Source organism: Notechis scutatus, chromosome 10, assembly GCF_049901735.1.
Source record: "Notechis scutatus isolate UNSWTSFEM ecotype Mainland chromosome 10, rNotScu1.2, whole genome shotgun sequence".
NCBI classification, from domain to species: Eukaryota; Metazoa; Chordata; class Lepidosauria; order Squamata; family Elapidae; genus Notechis; species Notechis scutatus.
The window spans coordinates 3,631,043-3,643,573 of NC_142018.1; the positions used below are offsets into that span (position 1 = coordinate 3,631,043).

Consider the following 12,531-nt stretch of genomic DNA (forward strand, 5'->3'; position numbering starts at 1 on the left):
AGGGCTCCAGAGATGTTGGCCCAGGGTCCATCTGGCCAGGGGCCACCCCTACTTCACCCCCCCAACTCCTTCAGATATGGGGGGGCTTCTCTCTACTCAGAAGAGATCCTGTGCAGGCTGGGGGGGCCTTGCCCACCTACCCCCGGGGCTCAGCCCTGCTTTACAGCCCCTCAGTTACTTACCACAATCGTGCCTCCCCACAAACTCCGAAATGTAAGCCCCTTTGGTGTCTAAGTGACTGGCAACCCCTTTGGGCCATCTGAGAAAGAATTTTCCTTTGTCCCCATCCCTTGGCCGCCTCCCCCACCAAATTTTTTCTGCTGGCGATGTAAACAGGACACCTTTCAGCTATAAGTCCTGCCTTGGGATTTAAGGATCATCCAAAATATCATTGGATTCATAACATTTCTTGAGAGTTTCTCATGGTTTTTAAAATAATCCATTTTATTTTTTTTTAAAAAAGAGTACAGTTGAATGGCTATGAGAAAAAGTTTTTAATTTTTTTGGATGATAACACATTTTAGATCCAAGACTTGCCTACTATGCCAATAAAGTGGATTGTCATGCCCCTGTCGGAATCTGACTCAGAGGAGGAAGCCGAACAGCTGACAGGAAGTGGGAGTGTGGCTCCGTTGGCTGTGGAAGAAACTGGGGAAGGGCAAAGTCCGGCTGGGCAGAGCAGGGAAGAGGTAGAACAAGGGAGAGGGAATTCCGAGGAAGAACCAGGCCCACCCCCCTCTTCATCCTAGGGCACGCAGGGAGGAACGGAGAAGAGAGCAATATGGGTTGTATGGCTTACAGGGGAGGAAAGGGCCCTGATTCCCTTCATTAGCCGCAGCTGGGAACACACTTTATCTTGTATTGTGGTGGCTTATCTGTGTTCCTGGAGTCTTCCCAACTTTATGAGTTTTGCCGTGCTTTCAAGTCTGAAATTCCTGCTCCTGCCCTGTCAAGCTAATTACTTCAGTTTGGTTTGTTTGGATTTTAAGCTACAGTTTGTGTGTACCTTGTTTTGGACTGACTTTTCTGCAGTCGAAGGCTGTTCCTGGGAGAGTTTTTCTCCAGCCCGAAAGTAACCTGGACATTGGAGGAAAAGTTGGAGATAATAAAGGGACTTTTCTTGCTTTTCTGACTGTGTTGCCTTTGTGCCACACCCTGGGTCATCACATGGACCTTCTCTTTTATAGGTACCACAAAATTGGGTGTGTTTCTCTCACTTCCACATGGTGAGCCTGGTTACCTGAGCACCTGGTTTTCTGAGGGGCAGCCTGTCTCCGTCATAAGTGACCTGCTGATCCAATCTGTTGGCACATTCCGTGCTCCCTCCGCTAGACCATGCCATCTCTCGGGACCCCTGGAGGGCATCTACCCTTGGAAAGAGGTTTCCCTGAGACCCCAACAGCTCCCCACTTGGGTCTTTCAAAGGGGCTGGAAGGCCAGCTTTGATGAGCCACGTTTTCTTCTTTGGTTCCTGTGGTGTTTCTGCATCTGTCATTTCTGGGCTGGTGATTGTGCCCGTCTGATCCGTCCTTCCTGATGGGAGAATCCTGTCAAGATCTTTCCCTTCCAGGCTTTTCTTGGAGAAGTCTTGGAGAAAGTCTCACCTCTGGATGTTGTGGGTGCTTCGTCATTGGAGGGTTTCAAGAAGAGACCCAACAAGCATTTGTCCAGAATAATGTGGGATCTCCTGCTATGGGCAAGGGGGTGGACTAGAAGACCTCCAAAGTCCCTTCCAATCCTATAATTCTATATGCTGTGTTCTAGAACAGACAAAACAAATATGGCCCTTCGTATCAGAAAAGGAGAACCGAGCAAGATTTTGGAATAATTCAAAAAGGAATTGCTGTGTAAGCAATTGGAAAGCAATATAGTGGTATCAGCAAACAACAACCATGAACAAAACTTGCCAAACTAATCTTACCTCTTGATTTGGTTGCAAGACTTCCTAGGTAAGCTGTAAGTGTTATGTATCTTAATGTTATAGGTCTTACTTTACCAGGGGTGGCGATATACAGTTGGATATCATCAGCATACAGGATACTTCTCCTGTGACTACAGATAGTCCTTGATTTATGTCCAATTGCTTAACGACCATTCAAAGTTATAACAGAGTGCCCAAAAACTAGTTACAGGACAGAATAACAGAGTTGGAAGCGACCTTGGAGAACTTGTAGTTCAACCCCCCTGTCCACGGCAAGAGAGTCTATACCATTCTGGACAAATGGTTGCCCAATGTCTTCTTAAAAACCTCCAGTAAGAGAACATGATAGCAAGCCATTTCACTGATTAATTGTTTGCACTGATAGAAAATTTCTCCTTAATTCTCTCCTTGAGAAGCTTCTACCCATTGCTTCTTGTCTTTCTACTTACGACCTGGTTTCAAAGTTCCAACATCACCCACCCACACACACACACATTATGTGATCATATTTTGGATGCCATATTTCGGGTGCCAGGACCAATTACGATTGTAAGTCAAGGACTACCTGTAGCGAAAGCAATGCAACAAATACATTAATCCTTTCTCACCTCTATGTCTGTCTCTTTATCAATCCCGGGTCCTCTGCCACCATTGAGACCTTGGAGTTGAGGGTTCTGCACAGGATCTTAGCTGATCCCAGCCCTGCACTTTTCTTGATCCAGAGCTCCAATGTCATTCTCTTAGAGCCACAGTCACAGCTTTGGAGTCACAGCCCTGGGACCACTTTGGCCTTGACCATCCACATCCTCCCCATTCCTCCTTCAGGCTCTGCTGCTTCTCCAGTTTCTCCTACTGCTTTTCTCCCTGGTGTTGCTGTCACTTGGCACTGCTCCGTCCTTCAGCTCCACTGTCTTCTGGGCCTTGCCTACTACCACGACGTCTCGTTGATTGGCCACTGCCTGCCTGTGTGTGTGGATCCGGAAGTCCCACGGGATCTTAGCTTTCTTATTCTCCAGGATCTTCTGTGGGTTCTCCCATTTAGACTCAGGAGGGTCCGGCCCATATTCTATACAGATGTTCCTGCACCCAATGCCAGCTACTTGGACTGTCTCTGAGGCCTCTCTGCACAGCCTTGGATCCTGTCTAGTGTGAAGACCTCTCCTTCTAGGGATCTGGTGCTTAATGCCTGTTCTTGTGCTAATGTCATCAGAGCCTCAGTCCTCTCTTTAAGCCCAGCCCTCTCCAGCCACTGGTAGCATCTTCCCAATGTCTGCCATCTCGGCCCTCTGTCGATGGTACGTTCCAGGCAGGTTCTCATCTGGCCATGGCATGCCTTCCGCCTGACCTTCCTCCCACTCGCATCTGCTGCTGCCTCAGGTGCTCCCTCTGCAGCTCCTCTTTGGGTGCCATCTTAACTGATGTCCTCTGGACGCCCCGGGTTTCACCCAGGACAGTGGCCTTGAAACTCATATATGGTTCATATTACCTCCTCTCATTAGGTCTGCCATTGTAATTGCATTCCATCAATTCCAAGTTTAAACAAACAGATAATCAGAGTTGGAAGGGACCTTGTAGGTCATCTAGTCCAACCCCCTGCCCAGTCAAGTTTCCTTGTCTCATCCATGAAGCCCTCATCCATCAGATTGTCCAAGCCATCATGACTCTCCTAGTTTGAGCCACTCTCATATTTGTGGTAGGGAGATGAAAAGTTAGAGGCATTTGTCCAAAGATGCCATTCTGGTAAGGTAGATAGATAACTGCTAGGTTCAAACTTCAGTCTCCTGAGTCAACGGTGTGGCACTAACCGCTATACATTCATTTCTCATGCATGTATGTATTTTAGTACAGTTATTTTACCTAACAGTTTCAAAAAAAGGGTGGTCTCAATCTCTTATCCTGTTGCAATGACGAGGCAGTCGAGGTGTTTGATCATGATCAACTGATTCATGATGATCTTTATTGGAGTCTAGTCTTGCATTTATACACATTTTTAGTTATCCTCTAACATTGGTTAACTTTGGTTTCTGCTTGACTTTTGATATTGTTCAACATAGTAACTAACACAATTAATGATCTCTAGTCAAAGTCCAACATATGTTTACTTCCTCTCTCTAATCCTCCTTTAGATGAGTAACTTTATTTGCCTGAGTTGTATCTGCTTGGAACCATTCTTTTCTCTTGAGGTTTGCCATCAAAGATAAAGACATTCCTGCAATTACAACTCTACATTATCCCTGATGATGCAACCCAAGATTACACAGGCCGCTTTCTGAAGAACATTGCTGGCTCCTGCTTAATCCATGGTTTACCAAGATCATTCCGACAAGTGGACTTGCTTCTGGGCTTGAACCAGCGTGGAATAGAAGTGAAGGTGTGGATTAGCACTGGAGACACCCAGGTTCAAGTTTCTCACTGCCACAGAAGTTGACAGGGTTTACATGGTCACACTCTCTCCGTTCAACCTGCCCCACAGGGTTGTTGTAGAGAAAAATGATAAGAGGCAGCGCCCTGTCTTGCCACAAACTCCTAGCAAGATATAAATCTAACAGTGAGATATTTTGGGGGAAATTTGTGTTTTAATTCGTGGAAAAAAATCATGCCTTACCTACCCATGTTTGGGGAAGAGAACATGGACAAAGATGTGCAGCAGGGCAGGAAAGAGGTAAAGGGCTAAGAAAAGGAGAGGAGGAAGCAAAAACGAATTACAAAGCGGCATTGTGGTGCCTGCTTAAAAGTGGCTTTTCATGCTGACATTCTCGTCAACCTAATGGCCACAATTAAATGTAATTTGATTTATTTTGGTTCCTCAACTGTGGGCAAAGGCCTGGCCAGTTTTTGGTATTTTGCTTTCCAGAACAAGGGATGGTTGGGAGCTTAGCCAAAATGCAGGGGGTCCCCAAGGTCAAATCCAGAGCATCCTCTCCAGCACCTCACCTGGAGTTCAGTTGGGAGCCACATCCTTGAGTGTGACGGGGAAAGAGGCCAGGAGGAGGCTCATCTCTCACCCAGGACATCTGGTAGCCTTCCAGGACTTGCCAGCTCCTGTTTACATCGGCACCCAGAAAAGCTGACCGGCAGTGGGCACAACAAATGTCCTGTGCCCCGTCCCCAGAGTGCTTGCTACCACAGTGTGGGTGAAGCCCTCCACCCCAAACCATTAGTATCATAGAACAGGGGTCCCCAACCACCGGGCCCTGGACCGGTACTGGTCTGTGGATCATTTTGTACCGGGCCGCCTACTTTGCTTGGGCGCCGCCATCTTGTTTTGACGGCGCTTGAGAAAGTGCTTCTGGGTGAGCTTGTCGGTCGTCGGAAAGCGGCATTTGGGTGCTGAAGGAATCCTTGCGCCTTAGTTTCGTCGAAGGGGTGGGCGGCTTCGAACGAAGAGCCATCCCGATGGTGGTGGAGTCTCGCGTTACTCAGGAGGAGATCAAGAAAGAGTCCGAAAAGCCCATCGACCGTAAGAAGGTACAAAGGAGGAGTTGAAGGTGGTGGGGAGAAGCGGGGGATGGCTGGCTGGCCGGTCGCTTGGCTTGCCTTGCCTTGGTCGTACGTGCTGATGCCGGTACCGGTCCGTGGATCATTTTGTACCGGGCCGCTGGTCCCTGGTACAAAAAGGGTTGGGGACCACTGTCATAGAACATCTTCATGGAGGGAAAAAGAGAATATTAATATAATGGTTGCTGACTGACCTGGTCTCAAACCTGTAAGGAGATTCATGGCCATCAGCCGCCCACTTCTGAGGTCTTGGAGAGGCAGAAAACGGTGAGTCCTTTGTTTCACCTCTTGTTACCCTTATTTTTTTCCTGGCAAAGATGCATATGGTTTTATAGCAGGCACGAAGGGCTGTCTTAAGAGCTTCCTCCTCTACAAAGGACCACAGCTGAGACTTCAGATGGACTACACCAGCGTTTCTCGACCTTAGAAACTTTAAGATGGGTGGACTTCAATTCCCAGAATTCCCCAGCCAGCATGGGAGTTAAAACCCACCCGTCATAAAGTTGCTAAGGTCGAGAAACACTGGATGACACAGATGCGTTGCATTTAACTCAGAGATCCAGGATTGAAGCTGCTCACCAGTCAAGTGTGACTTCTAGTATTTCAATATTGCAAAGTTCAGAGAAGATGCTTTATGGGAAAAAAAGTCACACAAACAAATCCTATTAAGGGTAATGTGAAGGAGAAGAGGCTTCTCCTGGGTGCTGGGCACCTCCAGCCATGGAGTGGAGCTGCCAAGGGCTCTCCTTGGCTCTCTGGCCCAACAAAGGTGGCTAACCTCTGGTCTCTCGCGACCTTCCCCTGCAATTGCCTGCCATGAGGGCAAGGGAGCCATTTCCAACTTTAGTCCCTGCTGACGGCCTTCCCTTCCCAGGGCTTCTGGGAGCCGGCAGGAAGCGCAGCAGTAGCCGAGTCATCCCTCTTTGATAGCTGCCATCGCCTGCAAAGCCAGGAGGCATTTTGCCCCGGCCACTGGGGGAGGCCACAGCTTTTGACCCCTCGCAGTGGGAACCGACTTGGCTGCCCCACAGACACAGCCTGCAGGAAAGCTGGCATCTGCCCAGTCGTGGGCCCCTCTGTCTCCATTGGTTGCAGAAGCAGGCAGTCTTGGCCTCCCCACGTCCACCCAGCACGCATGCATGGGGAGACACACACACACACACACACACACACACACACACACACACTCAGAGTGAACAATGAGAATTGGTGGGATCTGTGAACCATTAGTCCTCTGTTCTCTTCTGGAGATGCTGGGGTGAGCCATCTGGAAGCATTTACTCCACAACATCCTGGGACTGAGTCGGATGGGATGGCCAGAACCAGCCCTTTGTGAAGCTGGAAGGGCCACTGACCCATTTAATGAGCTCCGGCAAGGGGAATTTCACACTGAGCCCCGAGCAGCAGTAACTCTAGATGCAGGCGTGGGAGGAGAGGGCCTAATTCCGCGCCTTGTCAATCACAGCATTGTGAAGTTTCCAGCAGGGGTCCTCGGAGTGTGAAGTCAGCGGAGAAGGAAGACAGGCCCAAGCCCAGGTTCTCCAGGAGCACAACGACACAAGAAAGGCGGGCGTGGAGGGGGCAGTTTTTTCTTTTCTTCTCTCTTCTCTGCAGCCTCCTCGTTTCCTTCCTGCAAGAAAGAACAAGAGCTTTATGAACTGTGCAAATATTTAACCGACACGCTGCTGAAAGGCGACCTTCCCAGAAGTGAAAGCTTTTGGCCAGCAGGGAAGCTTTGCCCTCGACCCCAGAGGAGCGTCCTTTGGCCAAAGGGGTGCCCGCCTCCCCCCCGCCGGCCTGGTCCTGAGAATGGGGCTGATCTGCCCCGGCCAGGGGTGGGGCTGCTGGGGGTTCATAGGGGTTCGTGAGAGCCCCTAGCAATGATTCTGTGCAGTTTGGAGACACCCCCCAAATCCCACTCTTGGCCGACCCACCCCGTCCCTCCCAGGAGTCCCTACACAGCCCGTTTGGGATGCAGGTAAGTGCAGGGCCTGTGTGGAGGCTCAGGGAGGGTGAAAAACAGGCCTCCCGGAAGTTCAGGAAGGCCGGAAATGGGCCTGTTTCCAGCTTCCAGAGAGCCTCCGGAGCCCAGGAAGGCAAAAATGCACCCCCGGCCATGGTGCAGGAGGCCGACTAGGCCACACCCACCATGGCCACGCCCACCCAGCCACCAGGCAGAGAACCCTGTGCTCAAATTTCTGAAGCCCACCCCTGCCACTGCCCCCCTTCCCCCCTCCCTTCTCTCCTCCTGTCATGGTCTTTCCTGGCTTGGGGGGTCTCCAACCTTGGCATCTTTAAGCCTTGGTGGACTTCAACTCCCAGAATTCCGCCAAGGCTTAGAGTTGCCAAGATTGGAGACCCCTGCTCTGGATACTAGAGGGGGAAACGGGCGTTTAGCTGAAAAGAAAAAAAATATGTCTTTGACTCTGAAATTTTGCCTGAAGCAGCATTCGAAGTGAATTTGGAGGATCCTCAAGGAAAACAGCTCAGACATTTCAAGGAAAGGCAGGGATATAAGTGGACAGTTATTCGAAACTTGAGAGGGGCTCTTCATTTTGGTGAAGCCTCATGGCTCCCCTCATGGCTCATGGCTGCTTCAAAGGCTCCCTGTTTCTAAGAAAGAGCCAGAGGAGCCACGCAGGCGTCTCTTTCACAGGGAGAAAGTCGTTGCCTCACCTTGACAGGAAAAAATCACAATGCCTCCTAGTTTCAGAGTGCCTTGGCTGACCACCCTCCTCCTTTGAGTGGGTGGTCCTCAGCCAAGGGTCCTCAGCGAGGGTGCAGAGCGCTCAGCCAAGCCACCAGGACCAGAACTGGCTCTCCAGGATGTAAGGACAAGCCAAACTCTGTCCACAAGAAGAGGGGGAGGGGTATGGCATCATCTATCTCCAATCTACAACACGGTCCTTTCAACAGTTCCAAAAAGGCTCCACACCAATTTGCACCACTCAGGTGACCCTGAAGACACAGATAAACCTCCATGTGGCCTCAATGACTCTCTAAAAAGATGCAAATGACCAACTGTCTGCAAGGAGTATAAATCCTTCCATTCCTCACCATCCGGTCAGAGCTGAAGAAGCTTCTTGGACAGAGGTGGTATTCAAGCAGGTTCTGACCAGTTCTAGAAAACCAGTAGCAGAAATTTTGGGTAATTCGGAGAACTGGCAAATACTACCTCTGACTGGTCCCGCCAACCCCATCTCTTCCCCACCTCTCATTGAGTCCCAGTTGATCAACAGGGCCTTCTTTGCTTGCCCTGCACAGGAGAACGGAGCTGGAAATCAGGTTAGTGGAGTGAGGAAGGAATGGAGATTTTGCAATAACCTTCCCCTGCCACGCCCATCAAGCCACGCCCACCAAGCCATGCCCACGGAACCAGTATTAAAAAAAAATTGAATCCCACCACTGTTCTTGGATGAAAAATGAAACGTCTTCCAAGAAAAACCAGAAAGTCCAGTTGCCTCTTGAAAAAAGCACCTTTAGGAGGTCCACAAAAACTGTTGTTGGAGCAGCCAAGCGTGAAGAAGGATCCCAGTCCCAAAAGCTCATGATCTTCTTCTTCTTCTTCTTCCTGACTCTGAAGTCCCTGGCTGGTCTGCTGGTCTTTGGGGGGAGACTCAGCAGAAACCGTCAGGTGCAGAAAATCAGGAGCCAGGATAGAGGTCAAAAGCACTGCGGGTTTATTTCATACAATAAACTAGACACGAATCTGATCTAGTAATGGTCAAGTGGCACCAGAGAAGATTCAATGGACTTCAAGGGGAGGCCGATTTAGGTCGCTTTTGGGTGTGTAGCAATTCCAGACTGCTGATGTGCTTCACCCCTCCCTCAGGCAACATCGGGCCAGAAAAGGGCATTCTGCAGGTCAGCTCCACAGGAGGTGTGGTTTTTATAGACTCACTCCGCCCACTGTTTAGACTAAGTTGTGATTTAAGACATACACAAAAACACTGTTTTAAACACAATTTTTCTTAAATGTTTTTAAGAGTTTTTCTTTGCTTATGTTAACTTGGTTCTAAAGAGCTTTGTAGACACTATGGGAAAATTCAATTTATGGTCTAAAAAGTCAAGCCCTGATTCATTTTTAAGACCAGGGCGGAAAGGAAAGGCTGTATGTCAATGCTGTGTGGTGATGGGCAGGGGGTTAGATGACCTCCAGGGTCCTTTCCAATCCTCTTATTCCATGTTCTGTGTTCTGTGCCTGTCAGATGCTACTTCCTGTGATGTCTGGAACACTCAACTCAAATCCTAGAAATGAGCAAAGTCTTGGTTCCTCTTGGAGCCCCTTTCCAACACATGTTCATTCATAACTTCGCAGCTACTAAAAAATCCATCAGTGTTCCTCGCGCTCCTTCAGTTGGCCAGAATTTAATTCACCCAACTAGCTTTCCCAAACAATCGTCTGCACTTTAGCTTGGAACATACCAGGGGAGAAAATGTTGCTCTTCCTCTCCAACGGTGGCTGGATGCCAGAAAACACAAACCTAAAGGGTCTTCAAGGAAGAATTGAGCAAAGCACCACAAAAAGATCCTCAGCATCCACTTTTTAAACAAGAAACAGTGTTTATGTTAATTTTATACATGTTACATGTATATTCCCTCTAGGAAGTTGAACTGTTTTCCCGTTTCACCAGGCCAGTGCCAATTTCACTGGCACCATTAAGGCAAGAGACCCAGCTGCATTTCCAAAGCATCCTGCTATGTTATTCCAGAATAAACCATTAATATATTTATGATTCACCTAAAGGTATTCCATTGTCTGAGTGCGTCTACATCAAAATAGCCTTGGGGACTTCCTTGCATTTGGAGGCTTCTGCAAACTAGAATTGTTTTTATTTAGCAAAGTTTTGTTATGTATAACAGTAAACTTTTGGTGTAACTGCTGGCATTGAATTGTGTCTCCCTTCACCGTGGCTGCTGTCAGATTGATATCCTTGCTTCTCTTCACAGTTCAAAGTCAGTTAGGAAGGCTTAGACTTCTGTTTAAACAAAAGAAAGTAAGAATCCACAGCTGTGGAGATTTGGATTGGAACTTTGTGGGAGAGAATCCAGGAAAGGCCAGGTCAGCCTCAGCCAGCCCTCTTTGAGGGGCTTCCTGCAGTTTTTCCTTGGACCCCAGTGAATGTCCATTGCCGGTCCGGTTGGATCTCAGCCTGCTGAGAGGGATATTTGTCTAGGAATCAGAAGATCCTCCTTCCACAGTGATTGTAGGCAAACTGGAACGGCCTCAAGGAAGGCCAATGAATTCCTTAAGACTGATACAAACAAAAACACATATACAAAGTTATGGCAACGTTCCCACCCACCATAGTTCAAATGGTCCATCCAATCGAAGGTGTGTATAATGTCAGGTGGTGATGCAGACCTCTGGCCGTTGACCTTGGCCTAGTTTGATAAAGAGCTGCAGTTGCACAGAAAGCAAGCAAATAAGCATAAACGATAAAGTTTTCCCCAAGTTATACAGTTCATTCTCTAAAACCTCCAGCACATTTCCCACCCCACAAAGCCCAATTGATTCACCTTCCCCCCCCATTACTATGGCAGCCAGAAAGATAGCGAAAGCAAAGAAAGGAGTCTTGAAAGCTAACACCTCTTCTTTTTCCCTATCTTCAAAGTTTTCCAAAAGTTATAGAGTTTATATAGGTTGTCCTCAACTTACACCAGTTTGCTTAGAGGGTCTTCTCAAGAAGTGGCTTGGACTGGAAGACCTCTGAGGTCCCTTCCAACTCTATTATTCTATGTTCTATGTTCATTCATGGAGAAGAACGGGTGTGGAAGTCTTGGAGACCTGAAATTGAAGCAGGCTCTCCATGAATCCAGAGGGCAAGGACCTTGAATGAATGACTCCAATTGCACAAGGCAGACACAACTGTGGGAAGGGTCTTTTGGTGGCTCCTGGGTTCACATGCTGAGCCAAGCCAGGACTAGTACACAATCATGCAGAGCCAGTTCAATCTCAGCAGACTTGCATGGTGGGTCTGATTTCTTTACAGTTTTTTTGTGTTTTGTTTTTTAAAAAAATCTGTTTCTTGGGTCGATGTTATGATTCTACAGCTGTTTGTAGTCTGTTACAGCTTTAATTGCTGTTTTTATTTGAAGCCTGTACTATAAAGCCTATAAAGACATTTCCCCCTATTGGAGAGTGGCAGAGATTCAATGCGATTGCTATGTATGTTCTGCAAATCTCTTCTTCAAAAGTTAAAGATAATAAGGGAGGGGGTGAAAACCCTTCTGTTCTGAGTGCTTTTAAATATTTGAGTAATAGATAAGCCAATTGTCCAAAAAAGTCTTGGTTGATCCATTGAATTGAACTAGGGTGGCATCACACCCCAGCATGTATAAATTAAATCAATTAATTTACCTTAGACTAAATAGAAAGAGACCAATAAAACTTGCAGTTAGGTGCCCTTTTAGATAATAGGGATATAGTGGATTATTCCAATTTAAACAAAACTTTGTATCTCCGTTTTTAGGCTGTTTTCTGTTGCCAAAAAGCACCCGGGTTAAAAGTTTCAAAGGAATTGTCTGGCAATTGTCTGCAGACCAGAATCAATCCCCATTTGCCCTAAAGTTTATTCCCTGGACTCTGACCAGCCACCTTGGAGCCACCTAGAGTCCTGCATCCAGTTTTGATCACCACACTATAAAAAAGATGTTGAGACTCTAGAAAAAGTGTAGAGAAGAGCAACCAGGATGATGAGGGGACTGGAGGCTAAAACATATGAAGAACGGTTGCAGGAACTGGGCCTGGCTAGTCTAGGGAAGAGAAGGACCAGGGGAGACACGATAGCAGTGTTCCAATATCTGAGGGGCTGCCACAGAGAGGAGGGAGGGAGGGGTCAAGCTATTCTCTATAGCACCCGAAGGCCAGACAAGGAATAATGGATGGAAACTGATCAAGGAGAGATTCAACCTGGAAATAAGGAGAAACTTTCTGACAGTGAGAACAAATAACCAATGGAACAGAAGTTGCCTTCAGAAGTTGTGGGAGCTTCATCACTGGAGGCTTTCAAGAAGAGACTGGACTGCCATCTGTCAGAAATGGTGTAGGGTCTCCTGCTTGGGCGTGGGGTTGGACTAGATGACCTACAAATCATAATATTTCTTCAAGC

At 47.8% G+C, this 12,531-nt stretch overlaps 1 long non-coding RNA gene across 1 annotated transcript in view; it reads left to right on the forward strand.

Moving 5' to 3' along the window:
- Positions 1-12,531, forward strand: part of LOC148129734 (uncharacterized) — a 795,631-nt gene that overhangs the window by 644,782 nt on the left and 138,318 nt on the right. The window lies entirely within an intron of this gene.